Source organism: Ovis aries, chromosome 12 (genome assembly GCF_016772045.2).
Source record: "Ovis aries strain OAR_USU_Benz2616 breed Rambouillet chromosome 12, ARS-UI_Ramb_v3.0, whole genome shotgun sequence".
Classification (NCBI taxonomy): domain Eukaryota; kingdom Metazoa; phylum Chordata; class Mammalia; order Artiodactyla; family Bovidae; genus Ovis; species Ovis aries.
Window position 1 is genome coordinate 11,070,998 of NC_056065.1, and position 14,084 is coordinate 11,085,081.

A 14,084-nucleotide genomic window follows, 5' to 3' on the forward strand; every position below is an offset into this window, starting at 1 on the left:
GTGCAGACAAGATTATTGTCTAAAAGCTTTTCCATTGTTTATCCTAGCTTTCCTCAGATTCTAAGTGCGAAGAACTCAGAGGCAGCCAGAATGAGTGAAAGATGCAACAATGTAGACCTCCAGAAAGATCTAATCTAAATCCAGTGTTTTAAGATGAAATTAGATGATGGGATGAGATGGGAAAATAAGAAGTTACCATTACTCATTGGAGAGAAGGGACTATTCTATGGCTGCTCTCAGTAAATCTCTAGGAAAAATATTTCCTGGGCACTTTCACTGTGTTTCTTTGAGAAGGAAAAGGCTACCCACTCCAGTATTCTGGCCAAGAGAATTCCATGGACTATAGAGTACAGGGGGGTCGCAAAGAGTCAGACATAACTGAGCAACTTTCACTTCACTTCACTTTATTGTGCTAATTACTGTACTAGTTCCCAATAAATTAATAATTTAAAATGTATACTTCCTCAAGAAGCCGAGAAGCTATTGTAAAAGCAAATAAAGTATATCCCATATTTCACTATAGTTTATAAATATAACTGCCAAGATCTTCACTGGAGCTCCAAAAGCTCAAGAAGCAACCTCTCAATGAGCTGGGGGATTCAAGCATATGGCATATATTTTTCCCCACCACAACTTAACAGAAAAAGCTACTCCTCCACCCCCAATCCCTTCCAAATTCATAGCAATCTACGGAGATACTTTTTTCAATCTCTACCAAGGTAGTTGATAATTACAATGTATACAATGGGATTGAAATAGAACATTTGATAAAAGAAAACAATATCAAGCCATATAACTCCCTTGCCCCCTTCCAGATATTCTTACCTTTAAGTGTAAAGTGTGATTCATCTATCCTTGTTGTTGATGAGTCACTAAGTCGTGTCCCACTCTCCAACCTGATGAACTACACCACACCAGGCTTCCCTGTCCTTCTCCATCTCCTGGAGCTTGCTCAAACGCAAGTCCATTGAGTCAATAATGCCATCCAAACATCTCATCCTCTGCCACCACCTTCTTTTCCTGCCTTCAGTCTTCACCAGCATCAAGGTCTTGTCTGATGAGTCGGCCCTTCGCATCAGGTGGCCCAAGTATGGGAGATTCCCTTTAGAATTGACTGGTTTGATTCAAGATGGCAGTCTGGCACGGTGTGTGGTGGTCACGACTGTTACTGTGGAAGCTGTGGCAGGCCGGTGGGGGCCCGGTTCCACAAAACCCAAGATCGCGCCTGGGCCTATAAGCGAGGGCTTACATCCAGAGCGATGGCCTGCACTTGCTCATGGCGCTCTATGATCTGCTCGGCATTTTCTCTATGACCAACCTGGACCAAATCAAGGCGGCCTAACCACTAGCAGAGCTTCCTTTCCCACCCGGACAACTCGGGAAGCACTGAGTCTGCCGAGCACTTCCGTGCATCTCCCAGGCTCACAGGGCGCCAGGCAGTACCACCTTGCATCAGAAGTATGCCCGCGGCCTGCCAAGTGATGAAGACCTACACGGCCCAGACGTCCAGCCTTCCAAGACTCCAGCCGCTGACCCCAAGGCATGCCCCGCACAGGTCCACCGAGCTCTGCAGCCCAGGACCGCAGTCAGACTGTGCTGGAAGCCAACCACACCATGTTCGACTTGGACGCCTCCTTGCGGGCGCGCTGCTGTGAGCGGCTGGAACGCAAATGGCGGCTGAGGGCCCGCCGGGAGGTCTTCCGCAAGATGCTGGAAGACCAGGTCAAGAAGGGCTTATCCTGGGATGAGACGTGGCTTTCGTCCTCGTTCTGCACCTAGTCTTCCTCATCATGAGCTCTTGTTTTTAATCGGTGAGCGGAGGGCAAGGGAGCAGCCCCCAGCCAACAACCCTCCCCCCAAGAAAATGGCCTTGCCTGTCATCTTGAACCCCTTACCTCCCACTGTCTACCTCTTTTGGGGGTTCCAAAGAAACTGCCCTCTTCCCCTCCTCTTCCCCACCTGGCCAGCTTAGCCATTGACCTGCACATCCCTGCCCCCACCCCTGTCCAGAAAAGGCTTTTCAATGCTCAAGAAAACAGGCCCCTAAATGAAGAGTCCTGAAAGCCGGAGAGTGAGGGGTTTCCTGGAGGCCCTGGGGTGCCCTCTTCCAAATTTTATCAACTTCTGGAATACTTGCTCTGGCTTTTCTTGTAAAGCTCTGAGCAAGATTCATCTGCTCCTGCCCCATGTGTGTAGCATGGGACTCCCGTGTAACCCTGAAACATGTAATGGGACCAATTGTGGCTGCCAAAAGAAAATAATATGGGATCGTTCGAAACTTGTCTTTCTGTGAGTTTCCCAAGCCACAGGTGAGACCAAGGTAGGGTAAGAATGCGATCCATGGGAACTTGGCTATTTTGGGTGGTTAGATCCCACTTCTCCTTCTGTTGGTGGCCTGTGTGAGTGGGAAAGAAAGTAAGGTTATGAACCTTCCTGTTCCCATGCTTGTCGAATGTATAACCTGGGAAATTTTCCTCTGTGGGCCTGATGGCAGATCAAATCGTTTGCTCTTTTGAGGTCTGTCATATTTGATTATCTGTTTTCTGGTAGGTTCAGTGATTAAATTACTGATGTCAGTTCAGTTCAGTTCAGTTACTCAGTTGTCTCCGACTCTTTGCGACCCCATGAATTGCAGCACGCCAGGCCTCCTTGTCCATCACCAACTCCTGGAGTTCACTCAGACTCACATCCATCGAGTCAGTGATGCCATCCAGCCATCTCATCCTCTGTCGTCCCCTTCTCCTCCTGCCCCCAATCTTTCCCAGCATCAGGGTCTTTTCCAATGAGTCAACTCTTCACATGAGGTGGCCAAAGTACTGGAGTTTCAGCTTTAGCATCATTCCTTCCAAAGAAATCCCAGGGCTGATCTCCTTCAGAATGGATTGGCTGGATCTCCTTGCAGTCCAGGGGACTCTCAAGAGTCTTCTCCAACACCACACTTCAAAAGCATCAATTTTTTGGTGCTCAACCTTCTTCACAGTCCAACTCCCCGGGTTTATCCTTGGAACAGTGTGCCTGGCACCTGGTCATCCCTTGACCAGCCAGCTCCTCCCTTCCCAGAAATAGAGTAACAAATGGGGAGTTAAGTCACCTGAGAAAGGCCCACACTCCCATTCGGCTGGCAGTGCCTTCCACAGGCCCTACAAGCCAAGTCCTTGAAACAAGGCTATTTGAGGCTGTAGGAACTGGGGGAATTTGAGTAGATAGGACTGTTGAGGGACAGGAGGGTCGTGGTAGAAATGCAATTCCTTATTCAGAGATCACTGAGGCTTTTTTTTTTTTTTTTTTTTGGCTACACAGTTTGGCATGGGAGATCTTAGTTCCCCAACCAGGGATCGAACCTGTGCCCCTGCAGTGGAAGTGCAGAGTCTCAACCACTGGATCCCCAGTGAAGTCCCCACACACACACTTTTTTTTTTCCTTTATTCCTAACTGGTGCTAAGCAGTGGGTGATCACTTGCTAGAGCTGTTGTAATCCAACTTTCTTACCCCTGGATCACTGCACATGGGGTATTAGCTGTGAGATGGTAGGAACTCAAGTGTGTATGCACTGATGAGCATAGAGCCGTGGGATAGGAAAACCTTTGCAGGAGACATACTACAAGAGTAAGGACTTACGTCTAGGTTGTAAACAAAACCAGAGGTGCTTTGCTATTTACTGCAGTCAGTCTTTTATGTGCAATTCCTGTATAAATTTGGATAAACCCATAGCTAGTTCAACTTGGTCTCTTGGAGTTTTCTAAGTTCTTCAACATGGCTTTGTAGTGACCATTTGATTCAGTGGTAAGGATTTAAGGTCACTGTGGTTCAGACATGCTGGGCTCAGTGAGCCTTGGTTTGGGGGTGGGGCATATGTACATTTTTAATAGAACATTTAATGTTATTAAATTCTGAAAGAGATGGGAATACCAGACCACCTAACCTGCCTCTTGAGAAACCTGTATGCAGGTCAAGAAGCAAGAGTTAGAAATGGACATGGAACAACAGACTGGTTCCAAATAGGAAAAGGAGTACGTCAAGGCTGTATATTGTCACCCTGCTTATTTAACTTCTATGCAGAGTACATCATGAGAAATGCTGGGCTGGAGGAAGCACAAGCTGGAATCAAGATTGCTGGGAGAAATATCTATAACCTCAGATATGCAGATAACACCGCCATTATGGCAGAAAATGAAGAAGAACTAAAGAGCCTCTTGATAAAAGTGAAAGAGGAGAGTGAAAAAGTTGGCTTAAAGCTCAACATTCAGAAAACTAAGATCATGGCATCCAGTCCCATCACTTCATGGCAAATAGATGGGGAAACAGTGGGTGACTTTATTTTTCTGGGCTCCAAAATCACTGCAGATGGTGATTGCAGCCATGAAATCAAAAGACGCTTTCTCCTTGGAGGGAAAGTTATGACCAACCTAGACAGCATATTGAAAATCAGAGACATTACTTTGCCAGCAAAGGTCCATCTAGTCAAGACTATGATTTTTCCAGTGGTCATGTATGGATGTGAGAGTTGGACTATAAAGAAAGCTGAGTGCTGAATAATTGATGCTTTTGAACTGCGGTGTTGGAGAAGACTCTTGAGAGTCCCTTGGACTGCAAGGAGATCCAGTCAGTCCATCCTAAAGGAGATCAGTCCTGGGTGTTCATTGGAAGGATTGATGCTAAAGCTGAAACTCCAATACTTTGGCCACCTGATGCGAAGAGCTGATTCATTGGAAAAGACCCTGATGCTGGAAAAGATTGAGGGCAGGAGTTCTGTTCAGGGGACAACAGAGGAAGAGATGGTTAGATGGCATCACCGACTCAACGGACGTGAGTTTGGATAAACTCTGGGAGATGGTGATGGACAGCGAGGCCTGCTGTGCTCTGGTTCATGGGGTTACAAAGAGTCAGACATGACTGAGCGACTGAACTGACCTGAAATTAGTAAAGTTTAATTTTATGTCATATAGAGGTCATGTGGGTTCAACCTAACCACAGATTATAAATGCAGCATGCTACTAAGGCCATTAGTGGGCCAGAAAGACAAAGAGTGGTAGGGCTTTAATAAACTTGTTACATAGATATGCCCAGAAAAACAAAATCTTCATCCTAGTTATTAAGAGATTACAGGTCCAGAAAGAAACTTGTCATAGAGACTGGGATATCAAGCAAAGTTGGTTCAAGGACTGGTGATGAAATTTTCTAGCATCACAGTGGGCAAGTATATGTGATTCACTTGTGTGGGCCACTGTGTATGTTTACACTGTAGAAATTACTTATTCAATTTGCTTTTTACTTTGTATCTGCTCTGGAGAAGGCATTTTCATAGGTGTTCTAGTGAGATAAGTTCCCTCAAGGGGGAGACGGTGAAGGTAAGATATTGGCCCACATATAATGGTAAGATAAGGCAGAATATAATAGTTATAGTAAGAAAGGCACACCCCCTACAGTGGCATGGATTCCTTTCAGATCTACTTAGTGCAAAGGGACGTCTGTCTGCAGGGACTTACATATTTATCAGCATAGGCTTCACAGTCAAGGCTGTTGCTAAGTGTGTCCCCAGGATCAGGCTGCCTGGACAGCCCTGAAAGGGGACTTAAACTCCCAGCCTTTGCTTCCTCATGTCTCCTCCTCTGAGCTCCTCACAGGCTGGCATTCAACACAACCGTTGTTCTCAAACTGACCTCCCTGGAATTCACCAAGGAGTCACAATTCACCCTCCCTCTAGATTTTTACATTATGGATAAATCCTTCTTCTTGAAACTCTTTTTTTTAATATAGTTTTTTTTAAATGTGGACCATTCTTAAAGTCTTCATAGAATTTGTTACAATATTGCTTCAATTTTACCTTTTGGATTATTGACTGTGAGGTATGTGGGATCTTAACTGCACAACCAGGGATTGAACCCTCACCCTCTGCGTTGAAAGCAGAAGTTGTAATCACTTGAAGTTGAATCAGTTGTAATCAGTTGAAGTCCCTCTTGTTGAAACTTATTTTTCTCAGATATTACAATACTATGCTGTTCATTTTTTTTTTCACATCCCTCACGTACTCACTCCATGCTTTAATGATGGAGCATTAACAGTTTTAATCTACTGAGCACTATGTACATGCCAGGGATCTTATCTTTATAAATATAATAATATTTACATATATATACCTATTTTATAAATATAAACTATAATATAAAATAAACATAATTTTATTTATATTTTAATATACATTATTATTTATTATATATTATTTAAAACTTACAACAATCCATTGAAATAGCTAATATTATCCTCACTTTCCTTATGAGGGAATTAATATTTAGAGAGATTCGATTCCTACCCATGGTCAGGCAAGTGTGTGTTACAGGTAGGGTTCAAACATGAGCTCTTTATGACTACATCAGGGTCTCAGGACCCATTTTCCTTTAAAAATTATTAACAAGCCCAGTGTGTTTTTGTTTCTGTTAGTTATAACAAAGATTTAAAAAGAAAACTTAAGACTATCTATTAACTCATTTAAATATAATAAACCCCGTATGCACTGACATATTGTATGAGAAGTAATCAATTCCTAAACAAAAAGTGTAGTGATGAAAGTAGCATGGCTTCATGTTTTCACAAGGCTTCTTAGTGTTGGGTTTAATTGAAGGCAGCTGGATTCTCACACCTGCTTCTGCATATAGTCTGTTGCTGTACGATGATTTGGGGCTTCCTTTGTGGCTCAGCTGGTAAAGAATCCGCCTGCAAGGTGGGAGACCTGGGTTTAATCCCTGGGTTTGGAAGATCCCCTGGAGAAGGGAATGGCTATCCACTTCAGTATTCTGGCCTGGGGAATTCCATAAACTGTATAGTCCATGGGGTCACAAAGAGTCAGATATGACTGATTTAGCTGAAGTGTATGAAAAAAAATCCAGCCTCACACAGATATGTAGTTAGGATAGGGGAGTGCAGTAAATTCCCTACATAGGAACCTTCAAGCTGTGAACTTTCAAAGATGCAAATCTGTGTTCCATCATCATAAGGCATGAGTGAAACTGCAGTTTGCCCTTCATCTTCTATTGCTGATGATCCTTCAACTCTGCCATCTCCCACACCTGAAAAGGAGGGAAACCTCCTCCACTCAGTAACTCTTGTTTGTCCACTCGATGCCAATCCCTTTATGCCAGTTGTGGTACTGTTGTTGTTGAATCACTGAGTTGTGTATGACTCTTTTGTAACCCCCACGGACTGAGCCCACCAGACTCCTCTGTACATGAGATTTCCCAGGAAAGAATACTGGAGTGGGTTACCATTTCCTTCTCCAGGGGATCTTCCTGATCCAGGGATAAAACGTGCATCTCCTACATTGATAGGCAGATTCTTTACCATTGAGCCACCAGGGAAGCCCAATGTTATACTGTACTACTGTACTTTTCCAGGTAAGTAATATAAGATTAAAAATGCTTTCTTTTATTTTTGTGTGCTTTTAAAATGTATTATTTGTGTGAAAAGTATTATAAACCTATTACAGTATAGTACTACACAATCAGTTGTGTTAGTTGGGTACCTAGGCTAACTTTGTTGGCCTTAACGAACAAATTGGACTTATGAGCACACTCTTGGAATGGAGCTTGTTTGTGTGTAGGGGACTTACTGTATTAAATTATCATTTTCAGGTAAATTTTGACTTTTCTTCTTTAATAATACATAAGCATTCCAAAAGTGGAGGTTTCTTTAAGGTTAGTTGCAATGTAGAATCTGAAACCTCTTCACTGAACTTCTGCCTTTTACATTAAAATTCATTGGCCTATTTTGCATTTGAAACAAATCTTTTACCTGGGCAAGAAGCTGGACCAAGGTTTCATTCTCACCACTGCCTTTATAATATTATAATAAAAATAAGTGGGTTATGAAACTTGGAATAGACATGAACTTACTTGAAAATGGCTAGCAAGTTTCTAAAGCAAACTGATAAGAGGTGATGATAAAACTACAGATTATTTAGGCAAATTTGTGATTTTTATGATTATTGGATCACACTGCGAAGTTGAAATTGTGTTGATAGCATTACAAGGCTGATATATACTATTTCTGAGATACCAATGTATTCATTTGGTGTTGAATATAAATAGCTTCTTATTTTTGGCCATTAACCACCTAGTTAACTTTATTGCCATTGATAGTTTCCCAGTGTTTCAGATCAAGACTATTGAGTTCTAACTTTGTTTTGGCAACATCTTAAAAATGGGACTTTGCCCATCTCTGGCTGCTTTCCATCAAGTCATTTAACACAGGTGATATTTTCCAGCCATAGTTTCTGTCTGTCACAAAATAAACTCCTCTAGACTCATTAACATCATAAAGGCACTCAAGAACTAATGTTCTGCTATAGTGGGCCAGGTCATCTTGATTTTGCGAGTTTTTAATTTAAATTATATCTGTATATTTGTATATCTATCTCATGACAGTTAATGTAGGTCAGGACTGAAGCCCACACATTAGTTGAGTCTCACTGCAAGATTTCATACTGGAACTTTTTTCTTTCTCCAATTGCCAAAGCAGTAAAGGATAGAAATAGTTTTCAATACAATCTTTTATGTGTTGATTAAAACATAATTATTGCTTAATGAGGTAAAATCATACGACCATATCTACAACTTGGTTGGTTCTTATATCTTATTTTTACTCAGGATGCAGGGGTCTGTCATTTTTATATATTCTCAATGCTTGACAGTGACCAAAAAAATGACTAGTTTTTAACTAACTTGCAAAAGTGCAAAAAATACAAGATATAGCAGGGAATCATACCCACTCCAGTAATCTTTCCTGGAGAATTCCATGAACAGAGGAGCCTGGCAGGCTACAGTCCATGGGATCAGACATGAATGACTAATATATTTATATATGCTACTGCTAAGTCACTTCAGTCATGTCCAACTCTGTGCGACCCCGTAGACGGCAGCCCACCAGGCTCCCCCATCCCTGGGGTTCTCCAGGCAAGAATACTGGAGTGGGCTGCCATTTCCTTCTCCAATGCAGGAAAGTGAAAAGTGAAAGTGAAGTCGCTCAGTTGTGTCCGACCCTCAGCGACCCCATGGACTGCAGCCTTCCAGGCTCCTCCATCCATGGGATTCTCCAGGCAAGAGTACTGGAGTGGGGTGCCATTGCCTTCTCCAATATTTATATATATATACACATATATATATATATATATAGTTGTTTACCATTAAAAAAAATTACAAGTGCTTTTATGTCCTCTCAAACATGTGTACACATCTGTGAATCAAGTTCCTCCCTTACCTGTGGGTCTAGGAGGAATACACAAAATTGGCTCTTTTCTTCAATTTTTAATAACATTCTGAATATGTTTAGGAAATGTCTCATGCTGGCCTTTATGGAATTGTTTTATTATGTTAATAGCTGGAACATCACATTTTCAGACATTTTATAAACCTCTTAAGACTCTCAGAACTGAGTAGAGAGATTTGAACCAAGAATATACCTGAAAGAATATATCAAGAAAGAACCCAGTCGGTCCAGGCCTTCTTTTACATCTCTGCCCTGTTCCGCTGGTGGGTTGGATGAGTCCTTGCCTTCATGACTTAACTACTTTCTACTTCCCTAAGGTCATCTCTCATCTAAGGTTCTTGAGGGGCCTTTAAAGACGGCAACCAAGGCAGCATGTTGGGAATTCGCTCATTTGTTCTATGCACAGCTAACTTCAGCTTCTTAGAGGCTCAGCTCACATCCTACTCCCTCTAGGAAGATGTCCATCATCACCTCTCTCCACTTCTGTTGGGCTGTGTTCCTCCTATAGCATCTTTCACATGCCTGCATCATAGCACAGTCCTTACCCTTCAGAGAGATATGTCTTAACTGTCAGACTCTCTAGATCTTGAGATAGAATTTCTGTTTATTTATTTCTCCTGTGTCTGGTGTGGTGTTTGGTCTTGTATAGTCAGTGGTGTGATTGAATGGTGCTAAATTGGTCCCATTGGACCAGGCAAGGGGTCTATTAAAAGTCACGGCTTAGCCTTTGTACTTTCAGAGTTCAGTGAATCAAAAAGAAGAGGCTATGCATGAGCTAGAGGGAAAAGGAAAGAAGGAAAATGACCAGTATTTTTAATGAACTGAGTGTAAAAGAGTAGCAGAACCTGGAGAATACTGTCTTCACTAATATTGCTTCAATACTTGTGTAGCAAAAGACTTGGGGGGGAGGGAAATGTTGGCTACAAGGAGATCAAACCAATCAATTCTTTTTTTTTTATTGGATGGTGAATACATTTTATTGACTGCCCTGTTTGGAGTTGCATGGACTGTTCCAGAAGTTTCACAGAATCTGGAACCCACCACACCAAACCTTCTGGAATTTTCTATCCACCTCCATATTCTGGGGCCCCCAGGGAATATTCTTGGCTGTGATCTTTACTGAGAGAAAACCAATTTGAAAGGTCTATGTCAGAGTCCATGAGAAAGGCCCTGGATATCACAGACCATTAGTGCTTTTACAAACAAAACCCCAAAGAACCCCAACCCCGTTTGACTGAAACTTGGAAGACATCTTACTACAAGGACAATCTGTTATGCCCCAACTCTTTGGTTGAGAATTACCAGTCTCTGTTCATTTTACTAAGCTTCACTTCCTGTTGTTTGTGTTTTGAAAAGAACAGACTTTCCCCATTGTTATCCAAATACAAAACATAATAACATTAGTTCACGTCAGTTCAGTCGCTCAGTTGTGTCCGACTCTTTGTAACCCCATGAACCACAGCACGCCAGGCCTTGCTGTCCATCACCAACTCCCAGAGTTTACCCAAACTCATGTCCGTTGAGTCGGTGATGCCATCTAACCATCTCTTCCTCTGTTGTCCCCTTTCCTGCCCTCAATATTTCCCAACATCAAGATCTTTTCACATGAGTCAGCTCTTCGCATCAGGTGGCCAAAGTATTGGAGTTTCAGTTTCAGCATCAGGACTTCCAATGAATATTCCGGACTGATTTCCTTTAGGATGGACTGGTTGGATCTCCTTGCAGTCCAAGGGACTCTCAAGAGTCTTCTCCAACACCAAAGTTCAAAAGCATCAATTCTTCGGTGCTCAGCTTTCTTTATAGTACAACTCTCACATCCATACATGACCACTGGAAAAATCACAGCCTTGACTAGACGGACTTTTGTTGACAAAGTAATGTCTCTGCTTTTCAATATGCTGTCTCAGTTCAGTTCTGTTCAGTTCAGTAGCTCAGTCGTGTCCGACTCTTTGTGACCCCATAACATTCCTTCCAAGGAGTAAGCGTCTTTTAATTTCATGGCTGCAATCACCATCTGCAGTGATTTTGGAGCCCCCAAAAATGAAGTCTGACACTGTTTCCACTGTTTCCCCATCTATTTGCCATGAAGTGATGGGACCAGATGCCATGATCTTCATTTTCTGAATGTTGAGCTTTAAGCCAACTTTTTCACTCTCCTCTTTCACTTTCATCAAGAGGCTCTTTAGTTCTTCTTCACTTTCTGCCATAAGGGTGATGTCATCTGCATATCTGAGGTTACTGGTATTTCTCCCAGCAATCTTGATTCCAGCTTGTGCTTCCTCCAGCCCAGCATTTCTCATGATGTACTCTGCATAGAAGTTAAATAAGTGGGGTGACAATATACAGCCTTGACGTACTCCTTTTCCTATTTGGAACCAGTCTGTTGTTTCACGTCCAGTTCTAACTGTTGCTTCCTGACCTGCATACAGGTTTCTCAAGAGGCAGGTCAGGTGGTCTGGTATTCCCATCTCTTTCAGAATTTTCCACAGTTTATTGTGATCCACACCGTCAAAGGCTTTGGCATAGTCAATAAAGCATAAATACATGTTTTTCTGTAACTCTCTTGCTTTTTCAATGATCCAGCAGATGTTGACAATTTGATCTCTGGTTCCTCTGCCTTTTCTAAAACTGGCTTGAACATCTGAAAGTTCATAGTTCACGTATTGTTGAAGCCTAGCTTGGAGAATCTTGAGCATTACTTTACTAGCATGTGAGATGAGTGCAATTATGCAGTAGTTTGAGCATTCTTTGGCATTGCCTTTCATTGGGATTGGAATGAAAACTGACCTTTTCCAGTCCTGTGGCCACTGCTGAGTTTTCCAAATTTGCTGACATATTGCGCACAGCACTTTGACAGCATTATCTTTTAGGATTTGAAATAGCTCAACTGGAATTCCATCACCTCCACTAGCTTTGTTCATAGTGATGCTTCCTAAGGCCCACTTGACTTCACATTCCAGAATGTCTGGCTCTAGGTGAGTGATCACACCATGGTGATTATCTGGTTCATGAAGATCTGTTTTGTATAGTTGTTCTGTGTATTCTTGCCACCTCTTCTTAATATCTTCTGCTTCTGTTAGGTCCATACCGTTTCTGTCCTTTATTGAGCTTATCTTTGCATGGTGATTCCAGCCATGAAATTAAAAGACACTCCTTGGAAGGAAAGTTATGACCAAGCTAGACAGCATATTGAAAAGCAGAGACATTACTTTGTCAACAAAGGTCCGTCTAGTCAAGGCTATGGTTTTTCAGTGGTCATGTATGAACATGAGAGTTGGACTATAAAGAAAGCTGAGCACCGAAGAATTGATGCTTTTGAACTGTGGTGTTGAAGAAGACTCTTGAGAGTCCCTTGGACTGCAAGGAGATCCAACCAGTCCATCCTAAAGGAGATCGGTCCTGGGTGTTCATTGGAGGGACTGATATTGAAGCTGAAACTGCAATACTTTGGCCACGATGCAGAGAGCTGACTCATTTGAGAAGCCCCTGAGGCTGGGAGAGATTGAGGGCAGGAGGAGAAGGGGTCAACAGAGGATGAGATGGTTGGATGGCATCACCGACACAATGGACATGGGTTTGGGTGGACTCTGGGAGTTGGTGATGGACAGGGAGGCCTGGCATGCTGCGGTTCATGGGATCGCAAAGAGTCAGACACAACTGAGTGACTGAACTGAACTGAACTTGCATGAAATGTTCCCTTGGTATTTCTAATTTTCTTGAAGAGATCTCTAGTCTTTCTTATTCTATTGTTTTCCTCTATTTGTTTGCACTGAAAACTGAGGTAGGCTTTCTTTTCTCTCCTTGCTATTCTTTGGAACTCTGCATTCAAATGCGAATATCTTTCCTTTTCTCCTTTGCTTTTCCCTGCTCTTCTTTTCACAGCTATTTGTAAGGCCTCCTCAGACAGCCATTTTGCTCTTTTGCATTTCTCTTTCTTGGGGATGGTCTTGATCTCTGTCTCCTGTACAATGTCACAAGCCTTCATCCATAGTTCTTCAGGCACTCTATCAGATCTAGTCCCTCAAATCTATTTCTCACTTCCACTGTATAATCATAAGGGATTTAATTTAGGTCATACCTGTTGGCCTAGTGGTTTTCCCCACTTTCTTCAATTTAAGTCTGAATTTGGCAATAAGGAGTTCATGATCTGAGCCACAGTCAGCTCCCGGTCTTGTTTTTGCTGACTGTATAGAGTTTCTCCATCTTTGACTGCAAAGAACATAGTCAGTCTGATTTATTAATTTGAATAGTACTAACTCAGATTTTGCGCTTATTCGAGTGTACAATTAAGCTTTTTTTTTTTTTTTGCTATTTAGGAAAAAAACTTTACAAATAACTCAAACACTGACCTATGTCACAATGGTGGGTTTTTGTAAATTAATTAAAATAGACAACTTTTTAAGTTGTCAGTCTCCTTTAAAATAAGCAAAGTGGTTGGCTTTCAAACATTGAGATCATTATAGTCATACCTATGAATATTATAATACGGATAATAATGGTGATTTTCTATTTCCATCTCCAGTAGATGCCTTTTGACTGGAACAGTTGCCATTCTATGTGAAAATTTAAGAGTTTTATTTGACTATTTGCTGGCTTTGCATTTGTGCATACAAGTGTCAACAAGGATGCCAACAAGTGTCATGTATATCCCTTCCCGCACCCTAAAAGATATGGGTGTGGATCTGCTTAAGTATTTGTGTAAGTCCTTGGTTAAACTACATTCAGTTCAGTTCAGTCACTCAGTTGTGTCTGACTCTTTGCAACCCCATGAACCACAGCACGCCAGCCTCCCTGTCCATCACCAACTCCCAGAGTCCACCCAAACC

At 42.2% G+C, this 14,084-nt stretch overlaps 1 pseudogene; it reads left to right on the forward strand.

Moving 5' to 3' along the window:
- The first annotated feature begins 1,129 nt into the window (after window positions 1-1,129).
- LOC121816114 (dnaJ homolog subfamily C member 30, mitochondrial-like) lies at window positions 1,130-1,808 on the forward strand (annotated as a pseudogene).
- The last annotated feature ends 12,276 nt before the right edge of the window (window positions 1,809-14,084 follow it).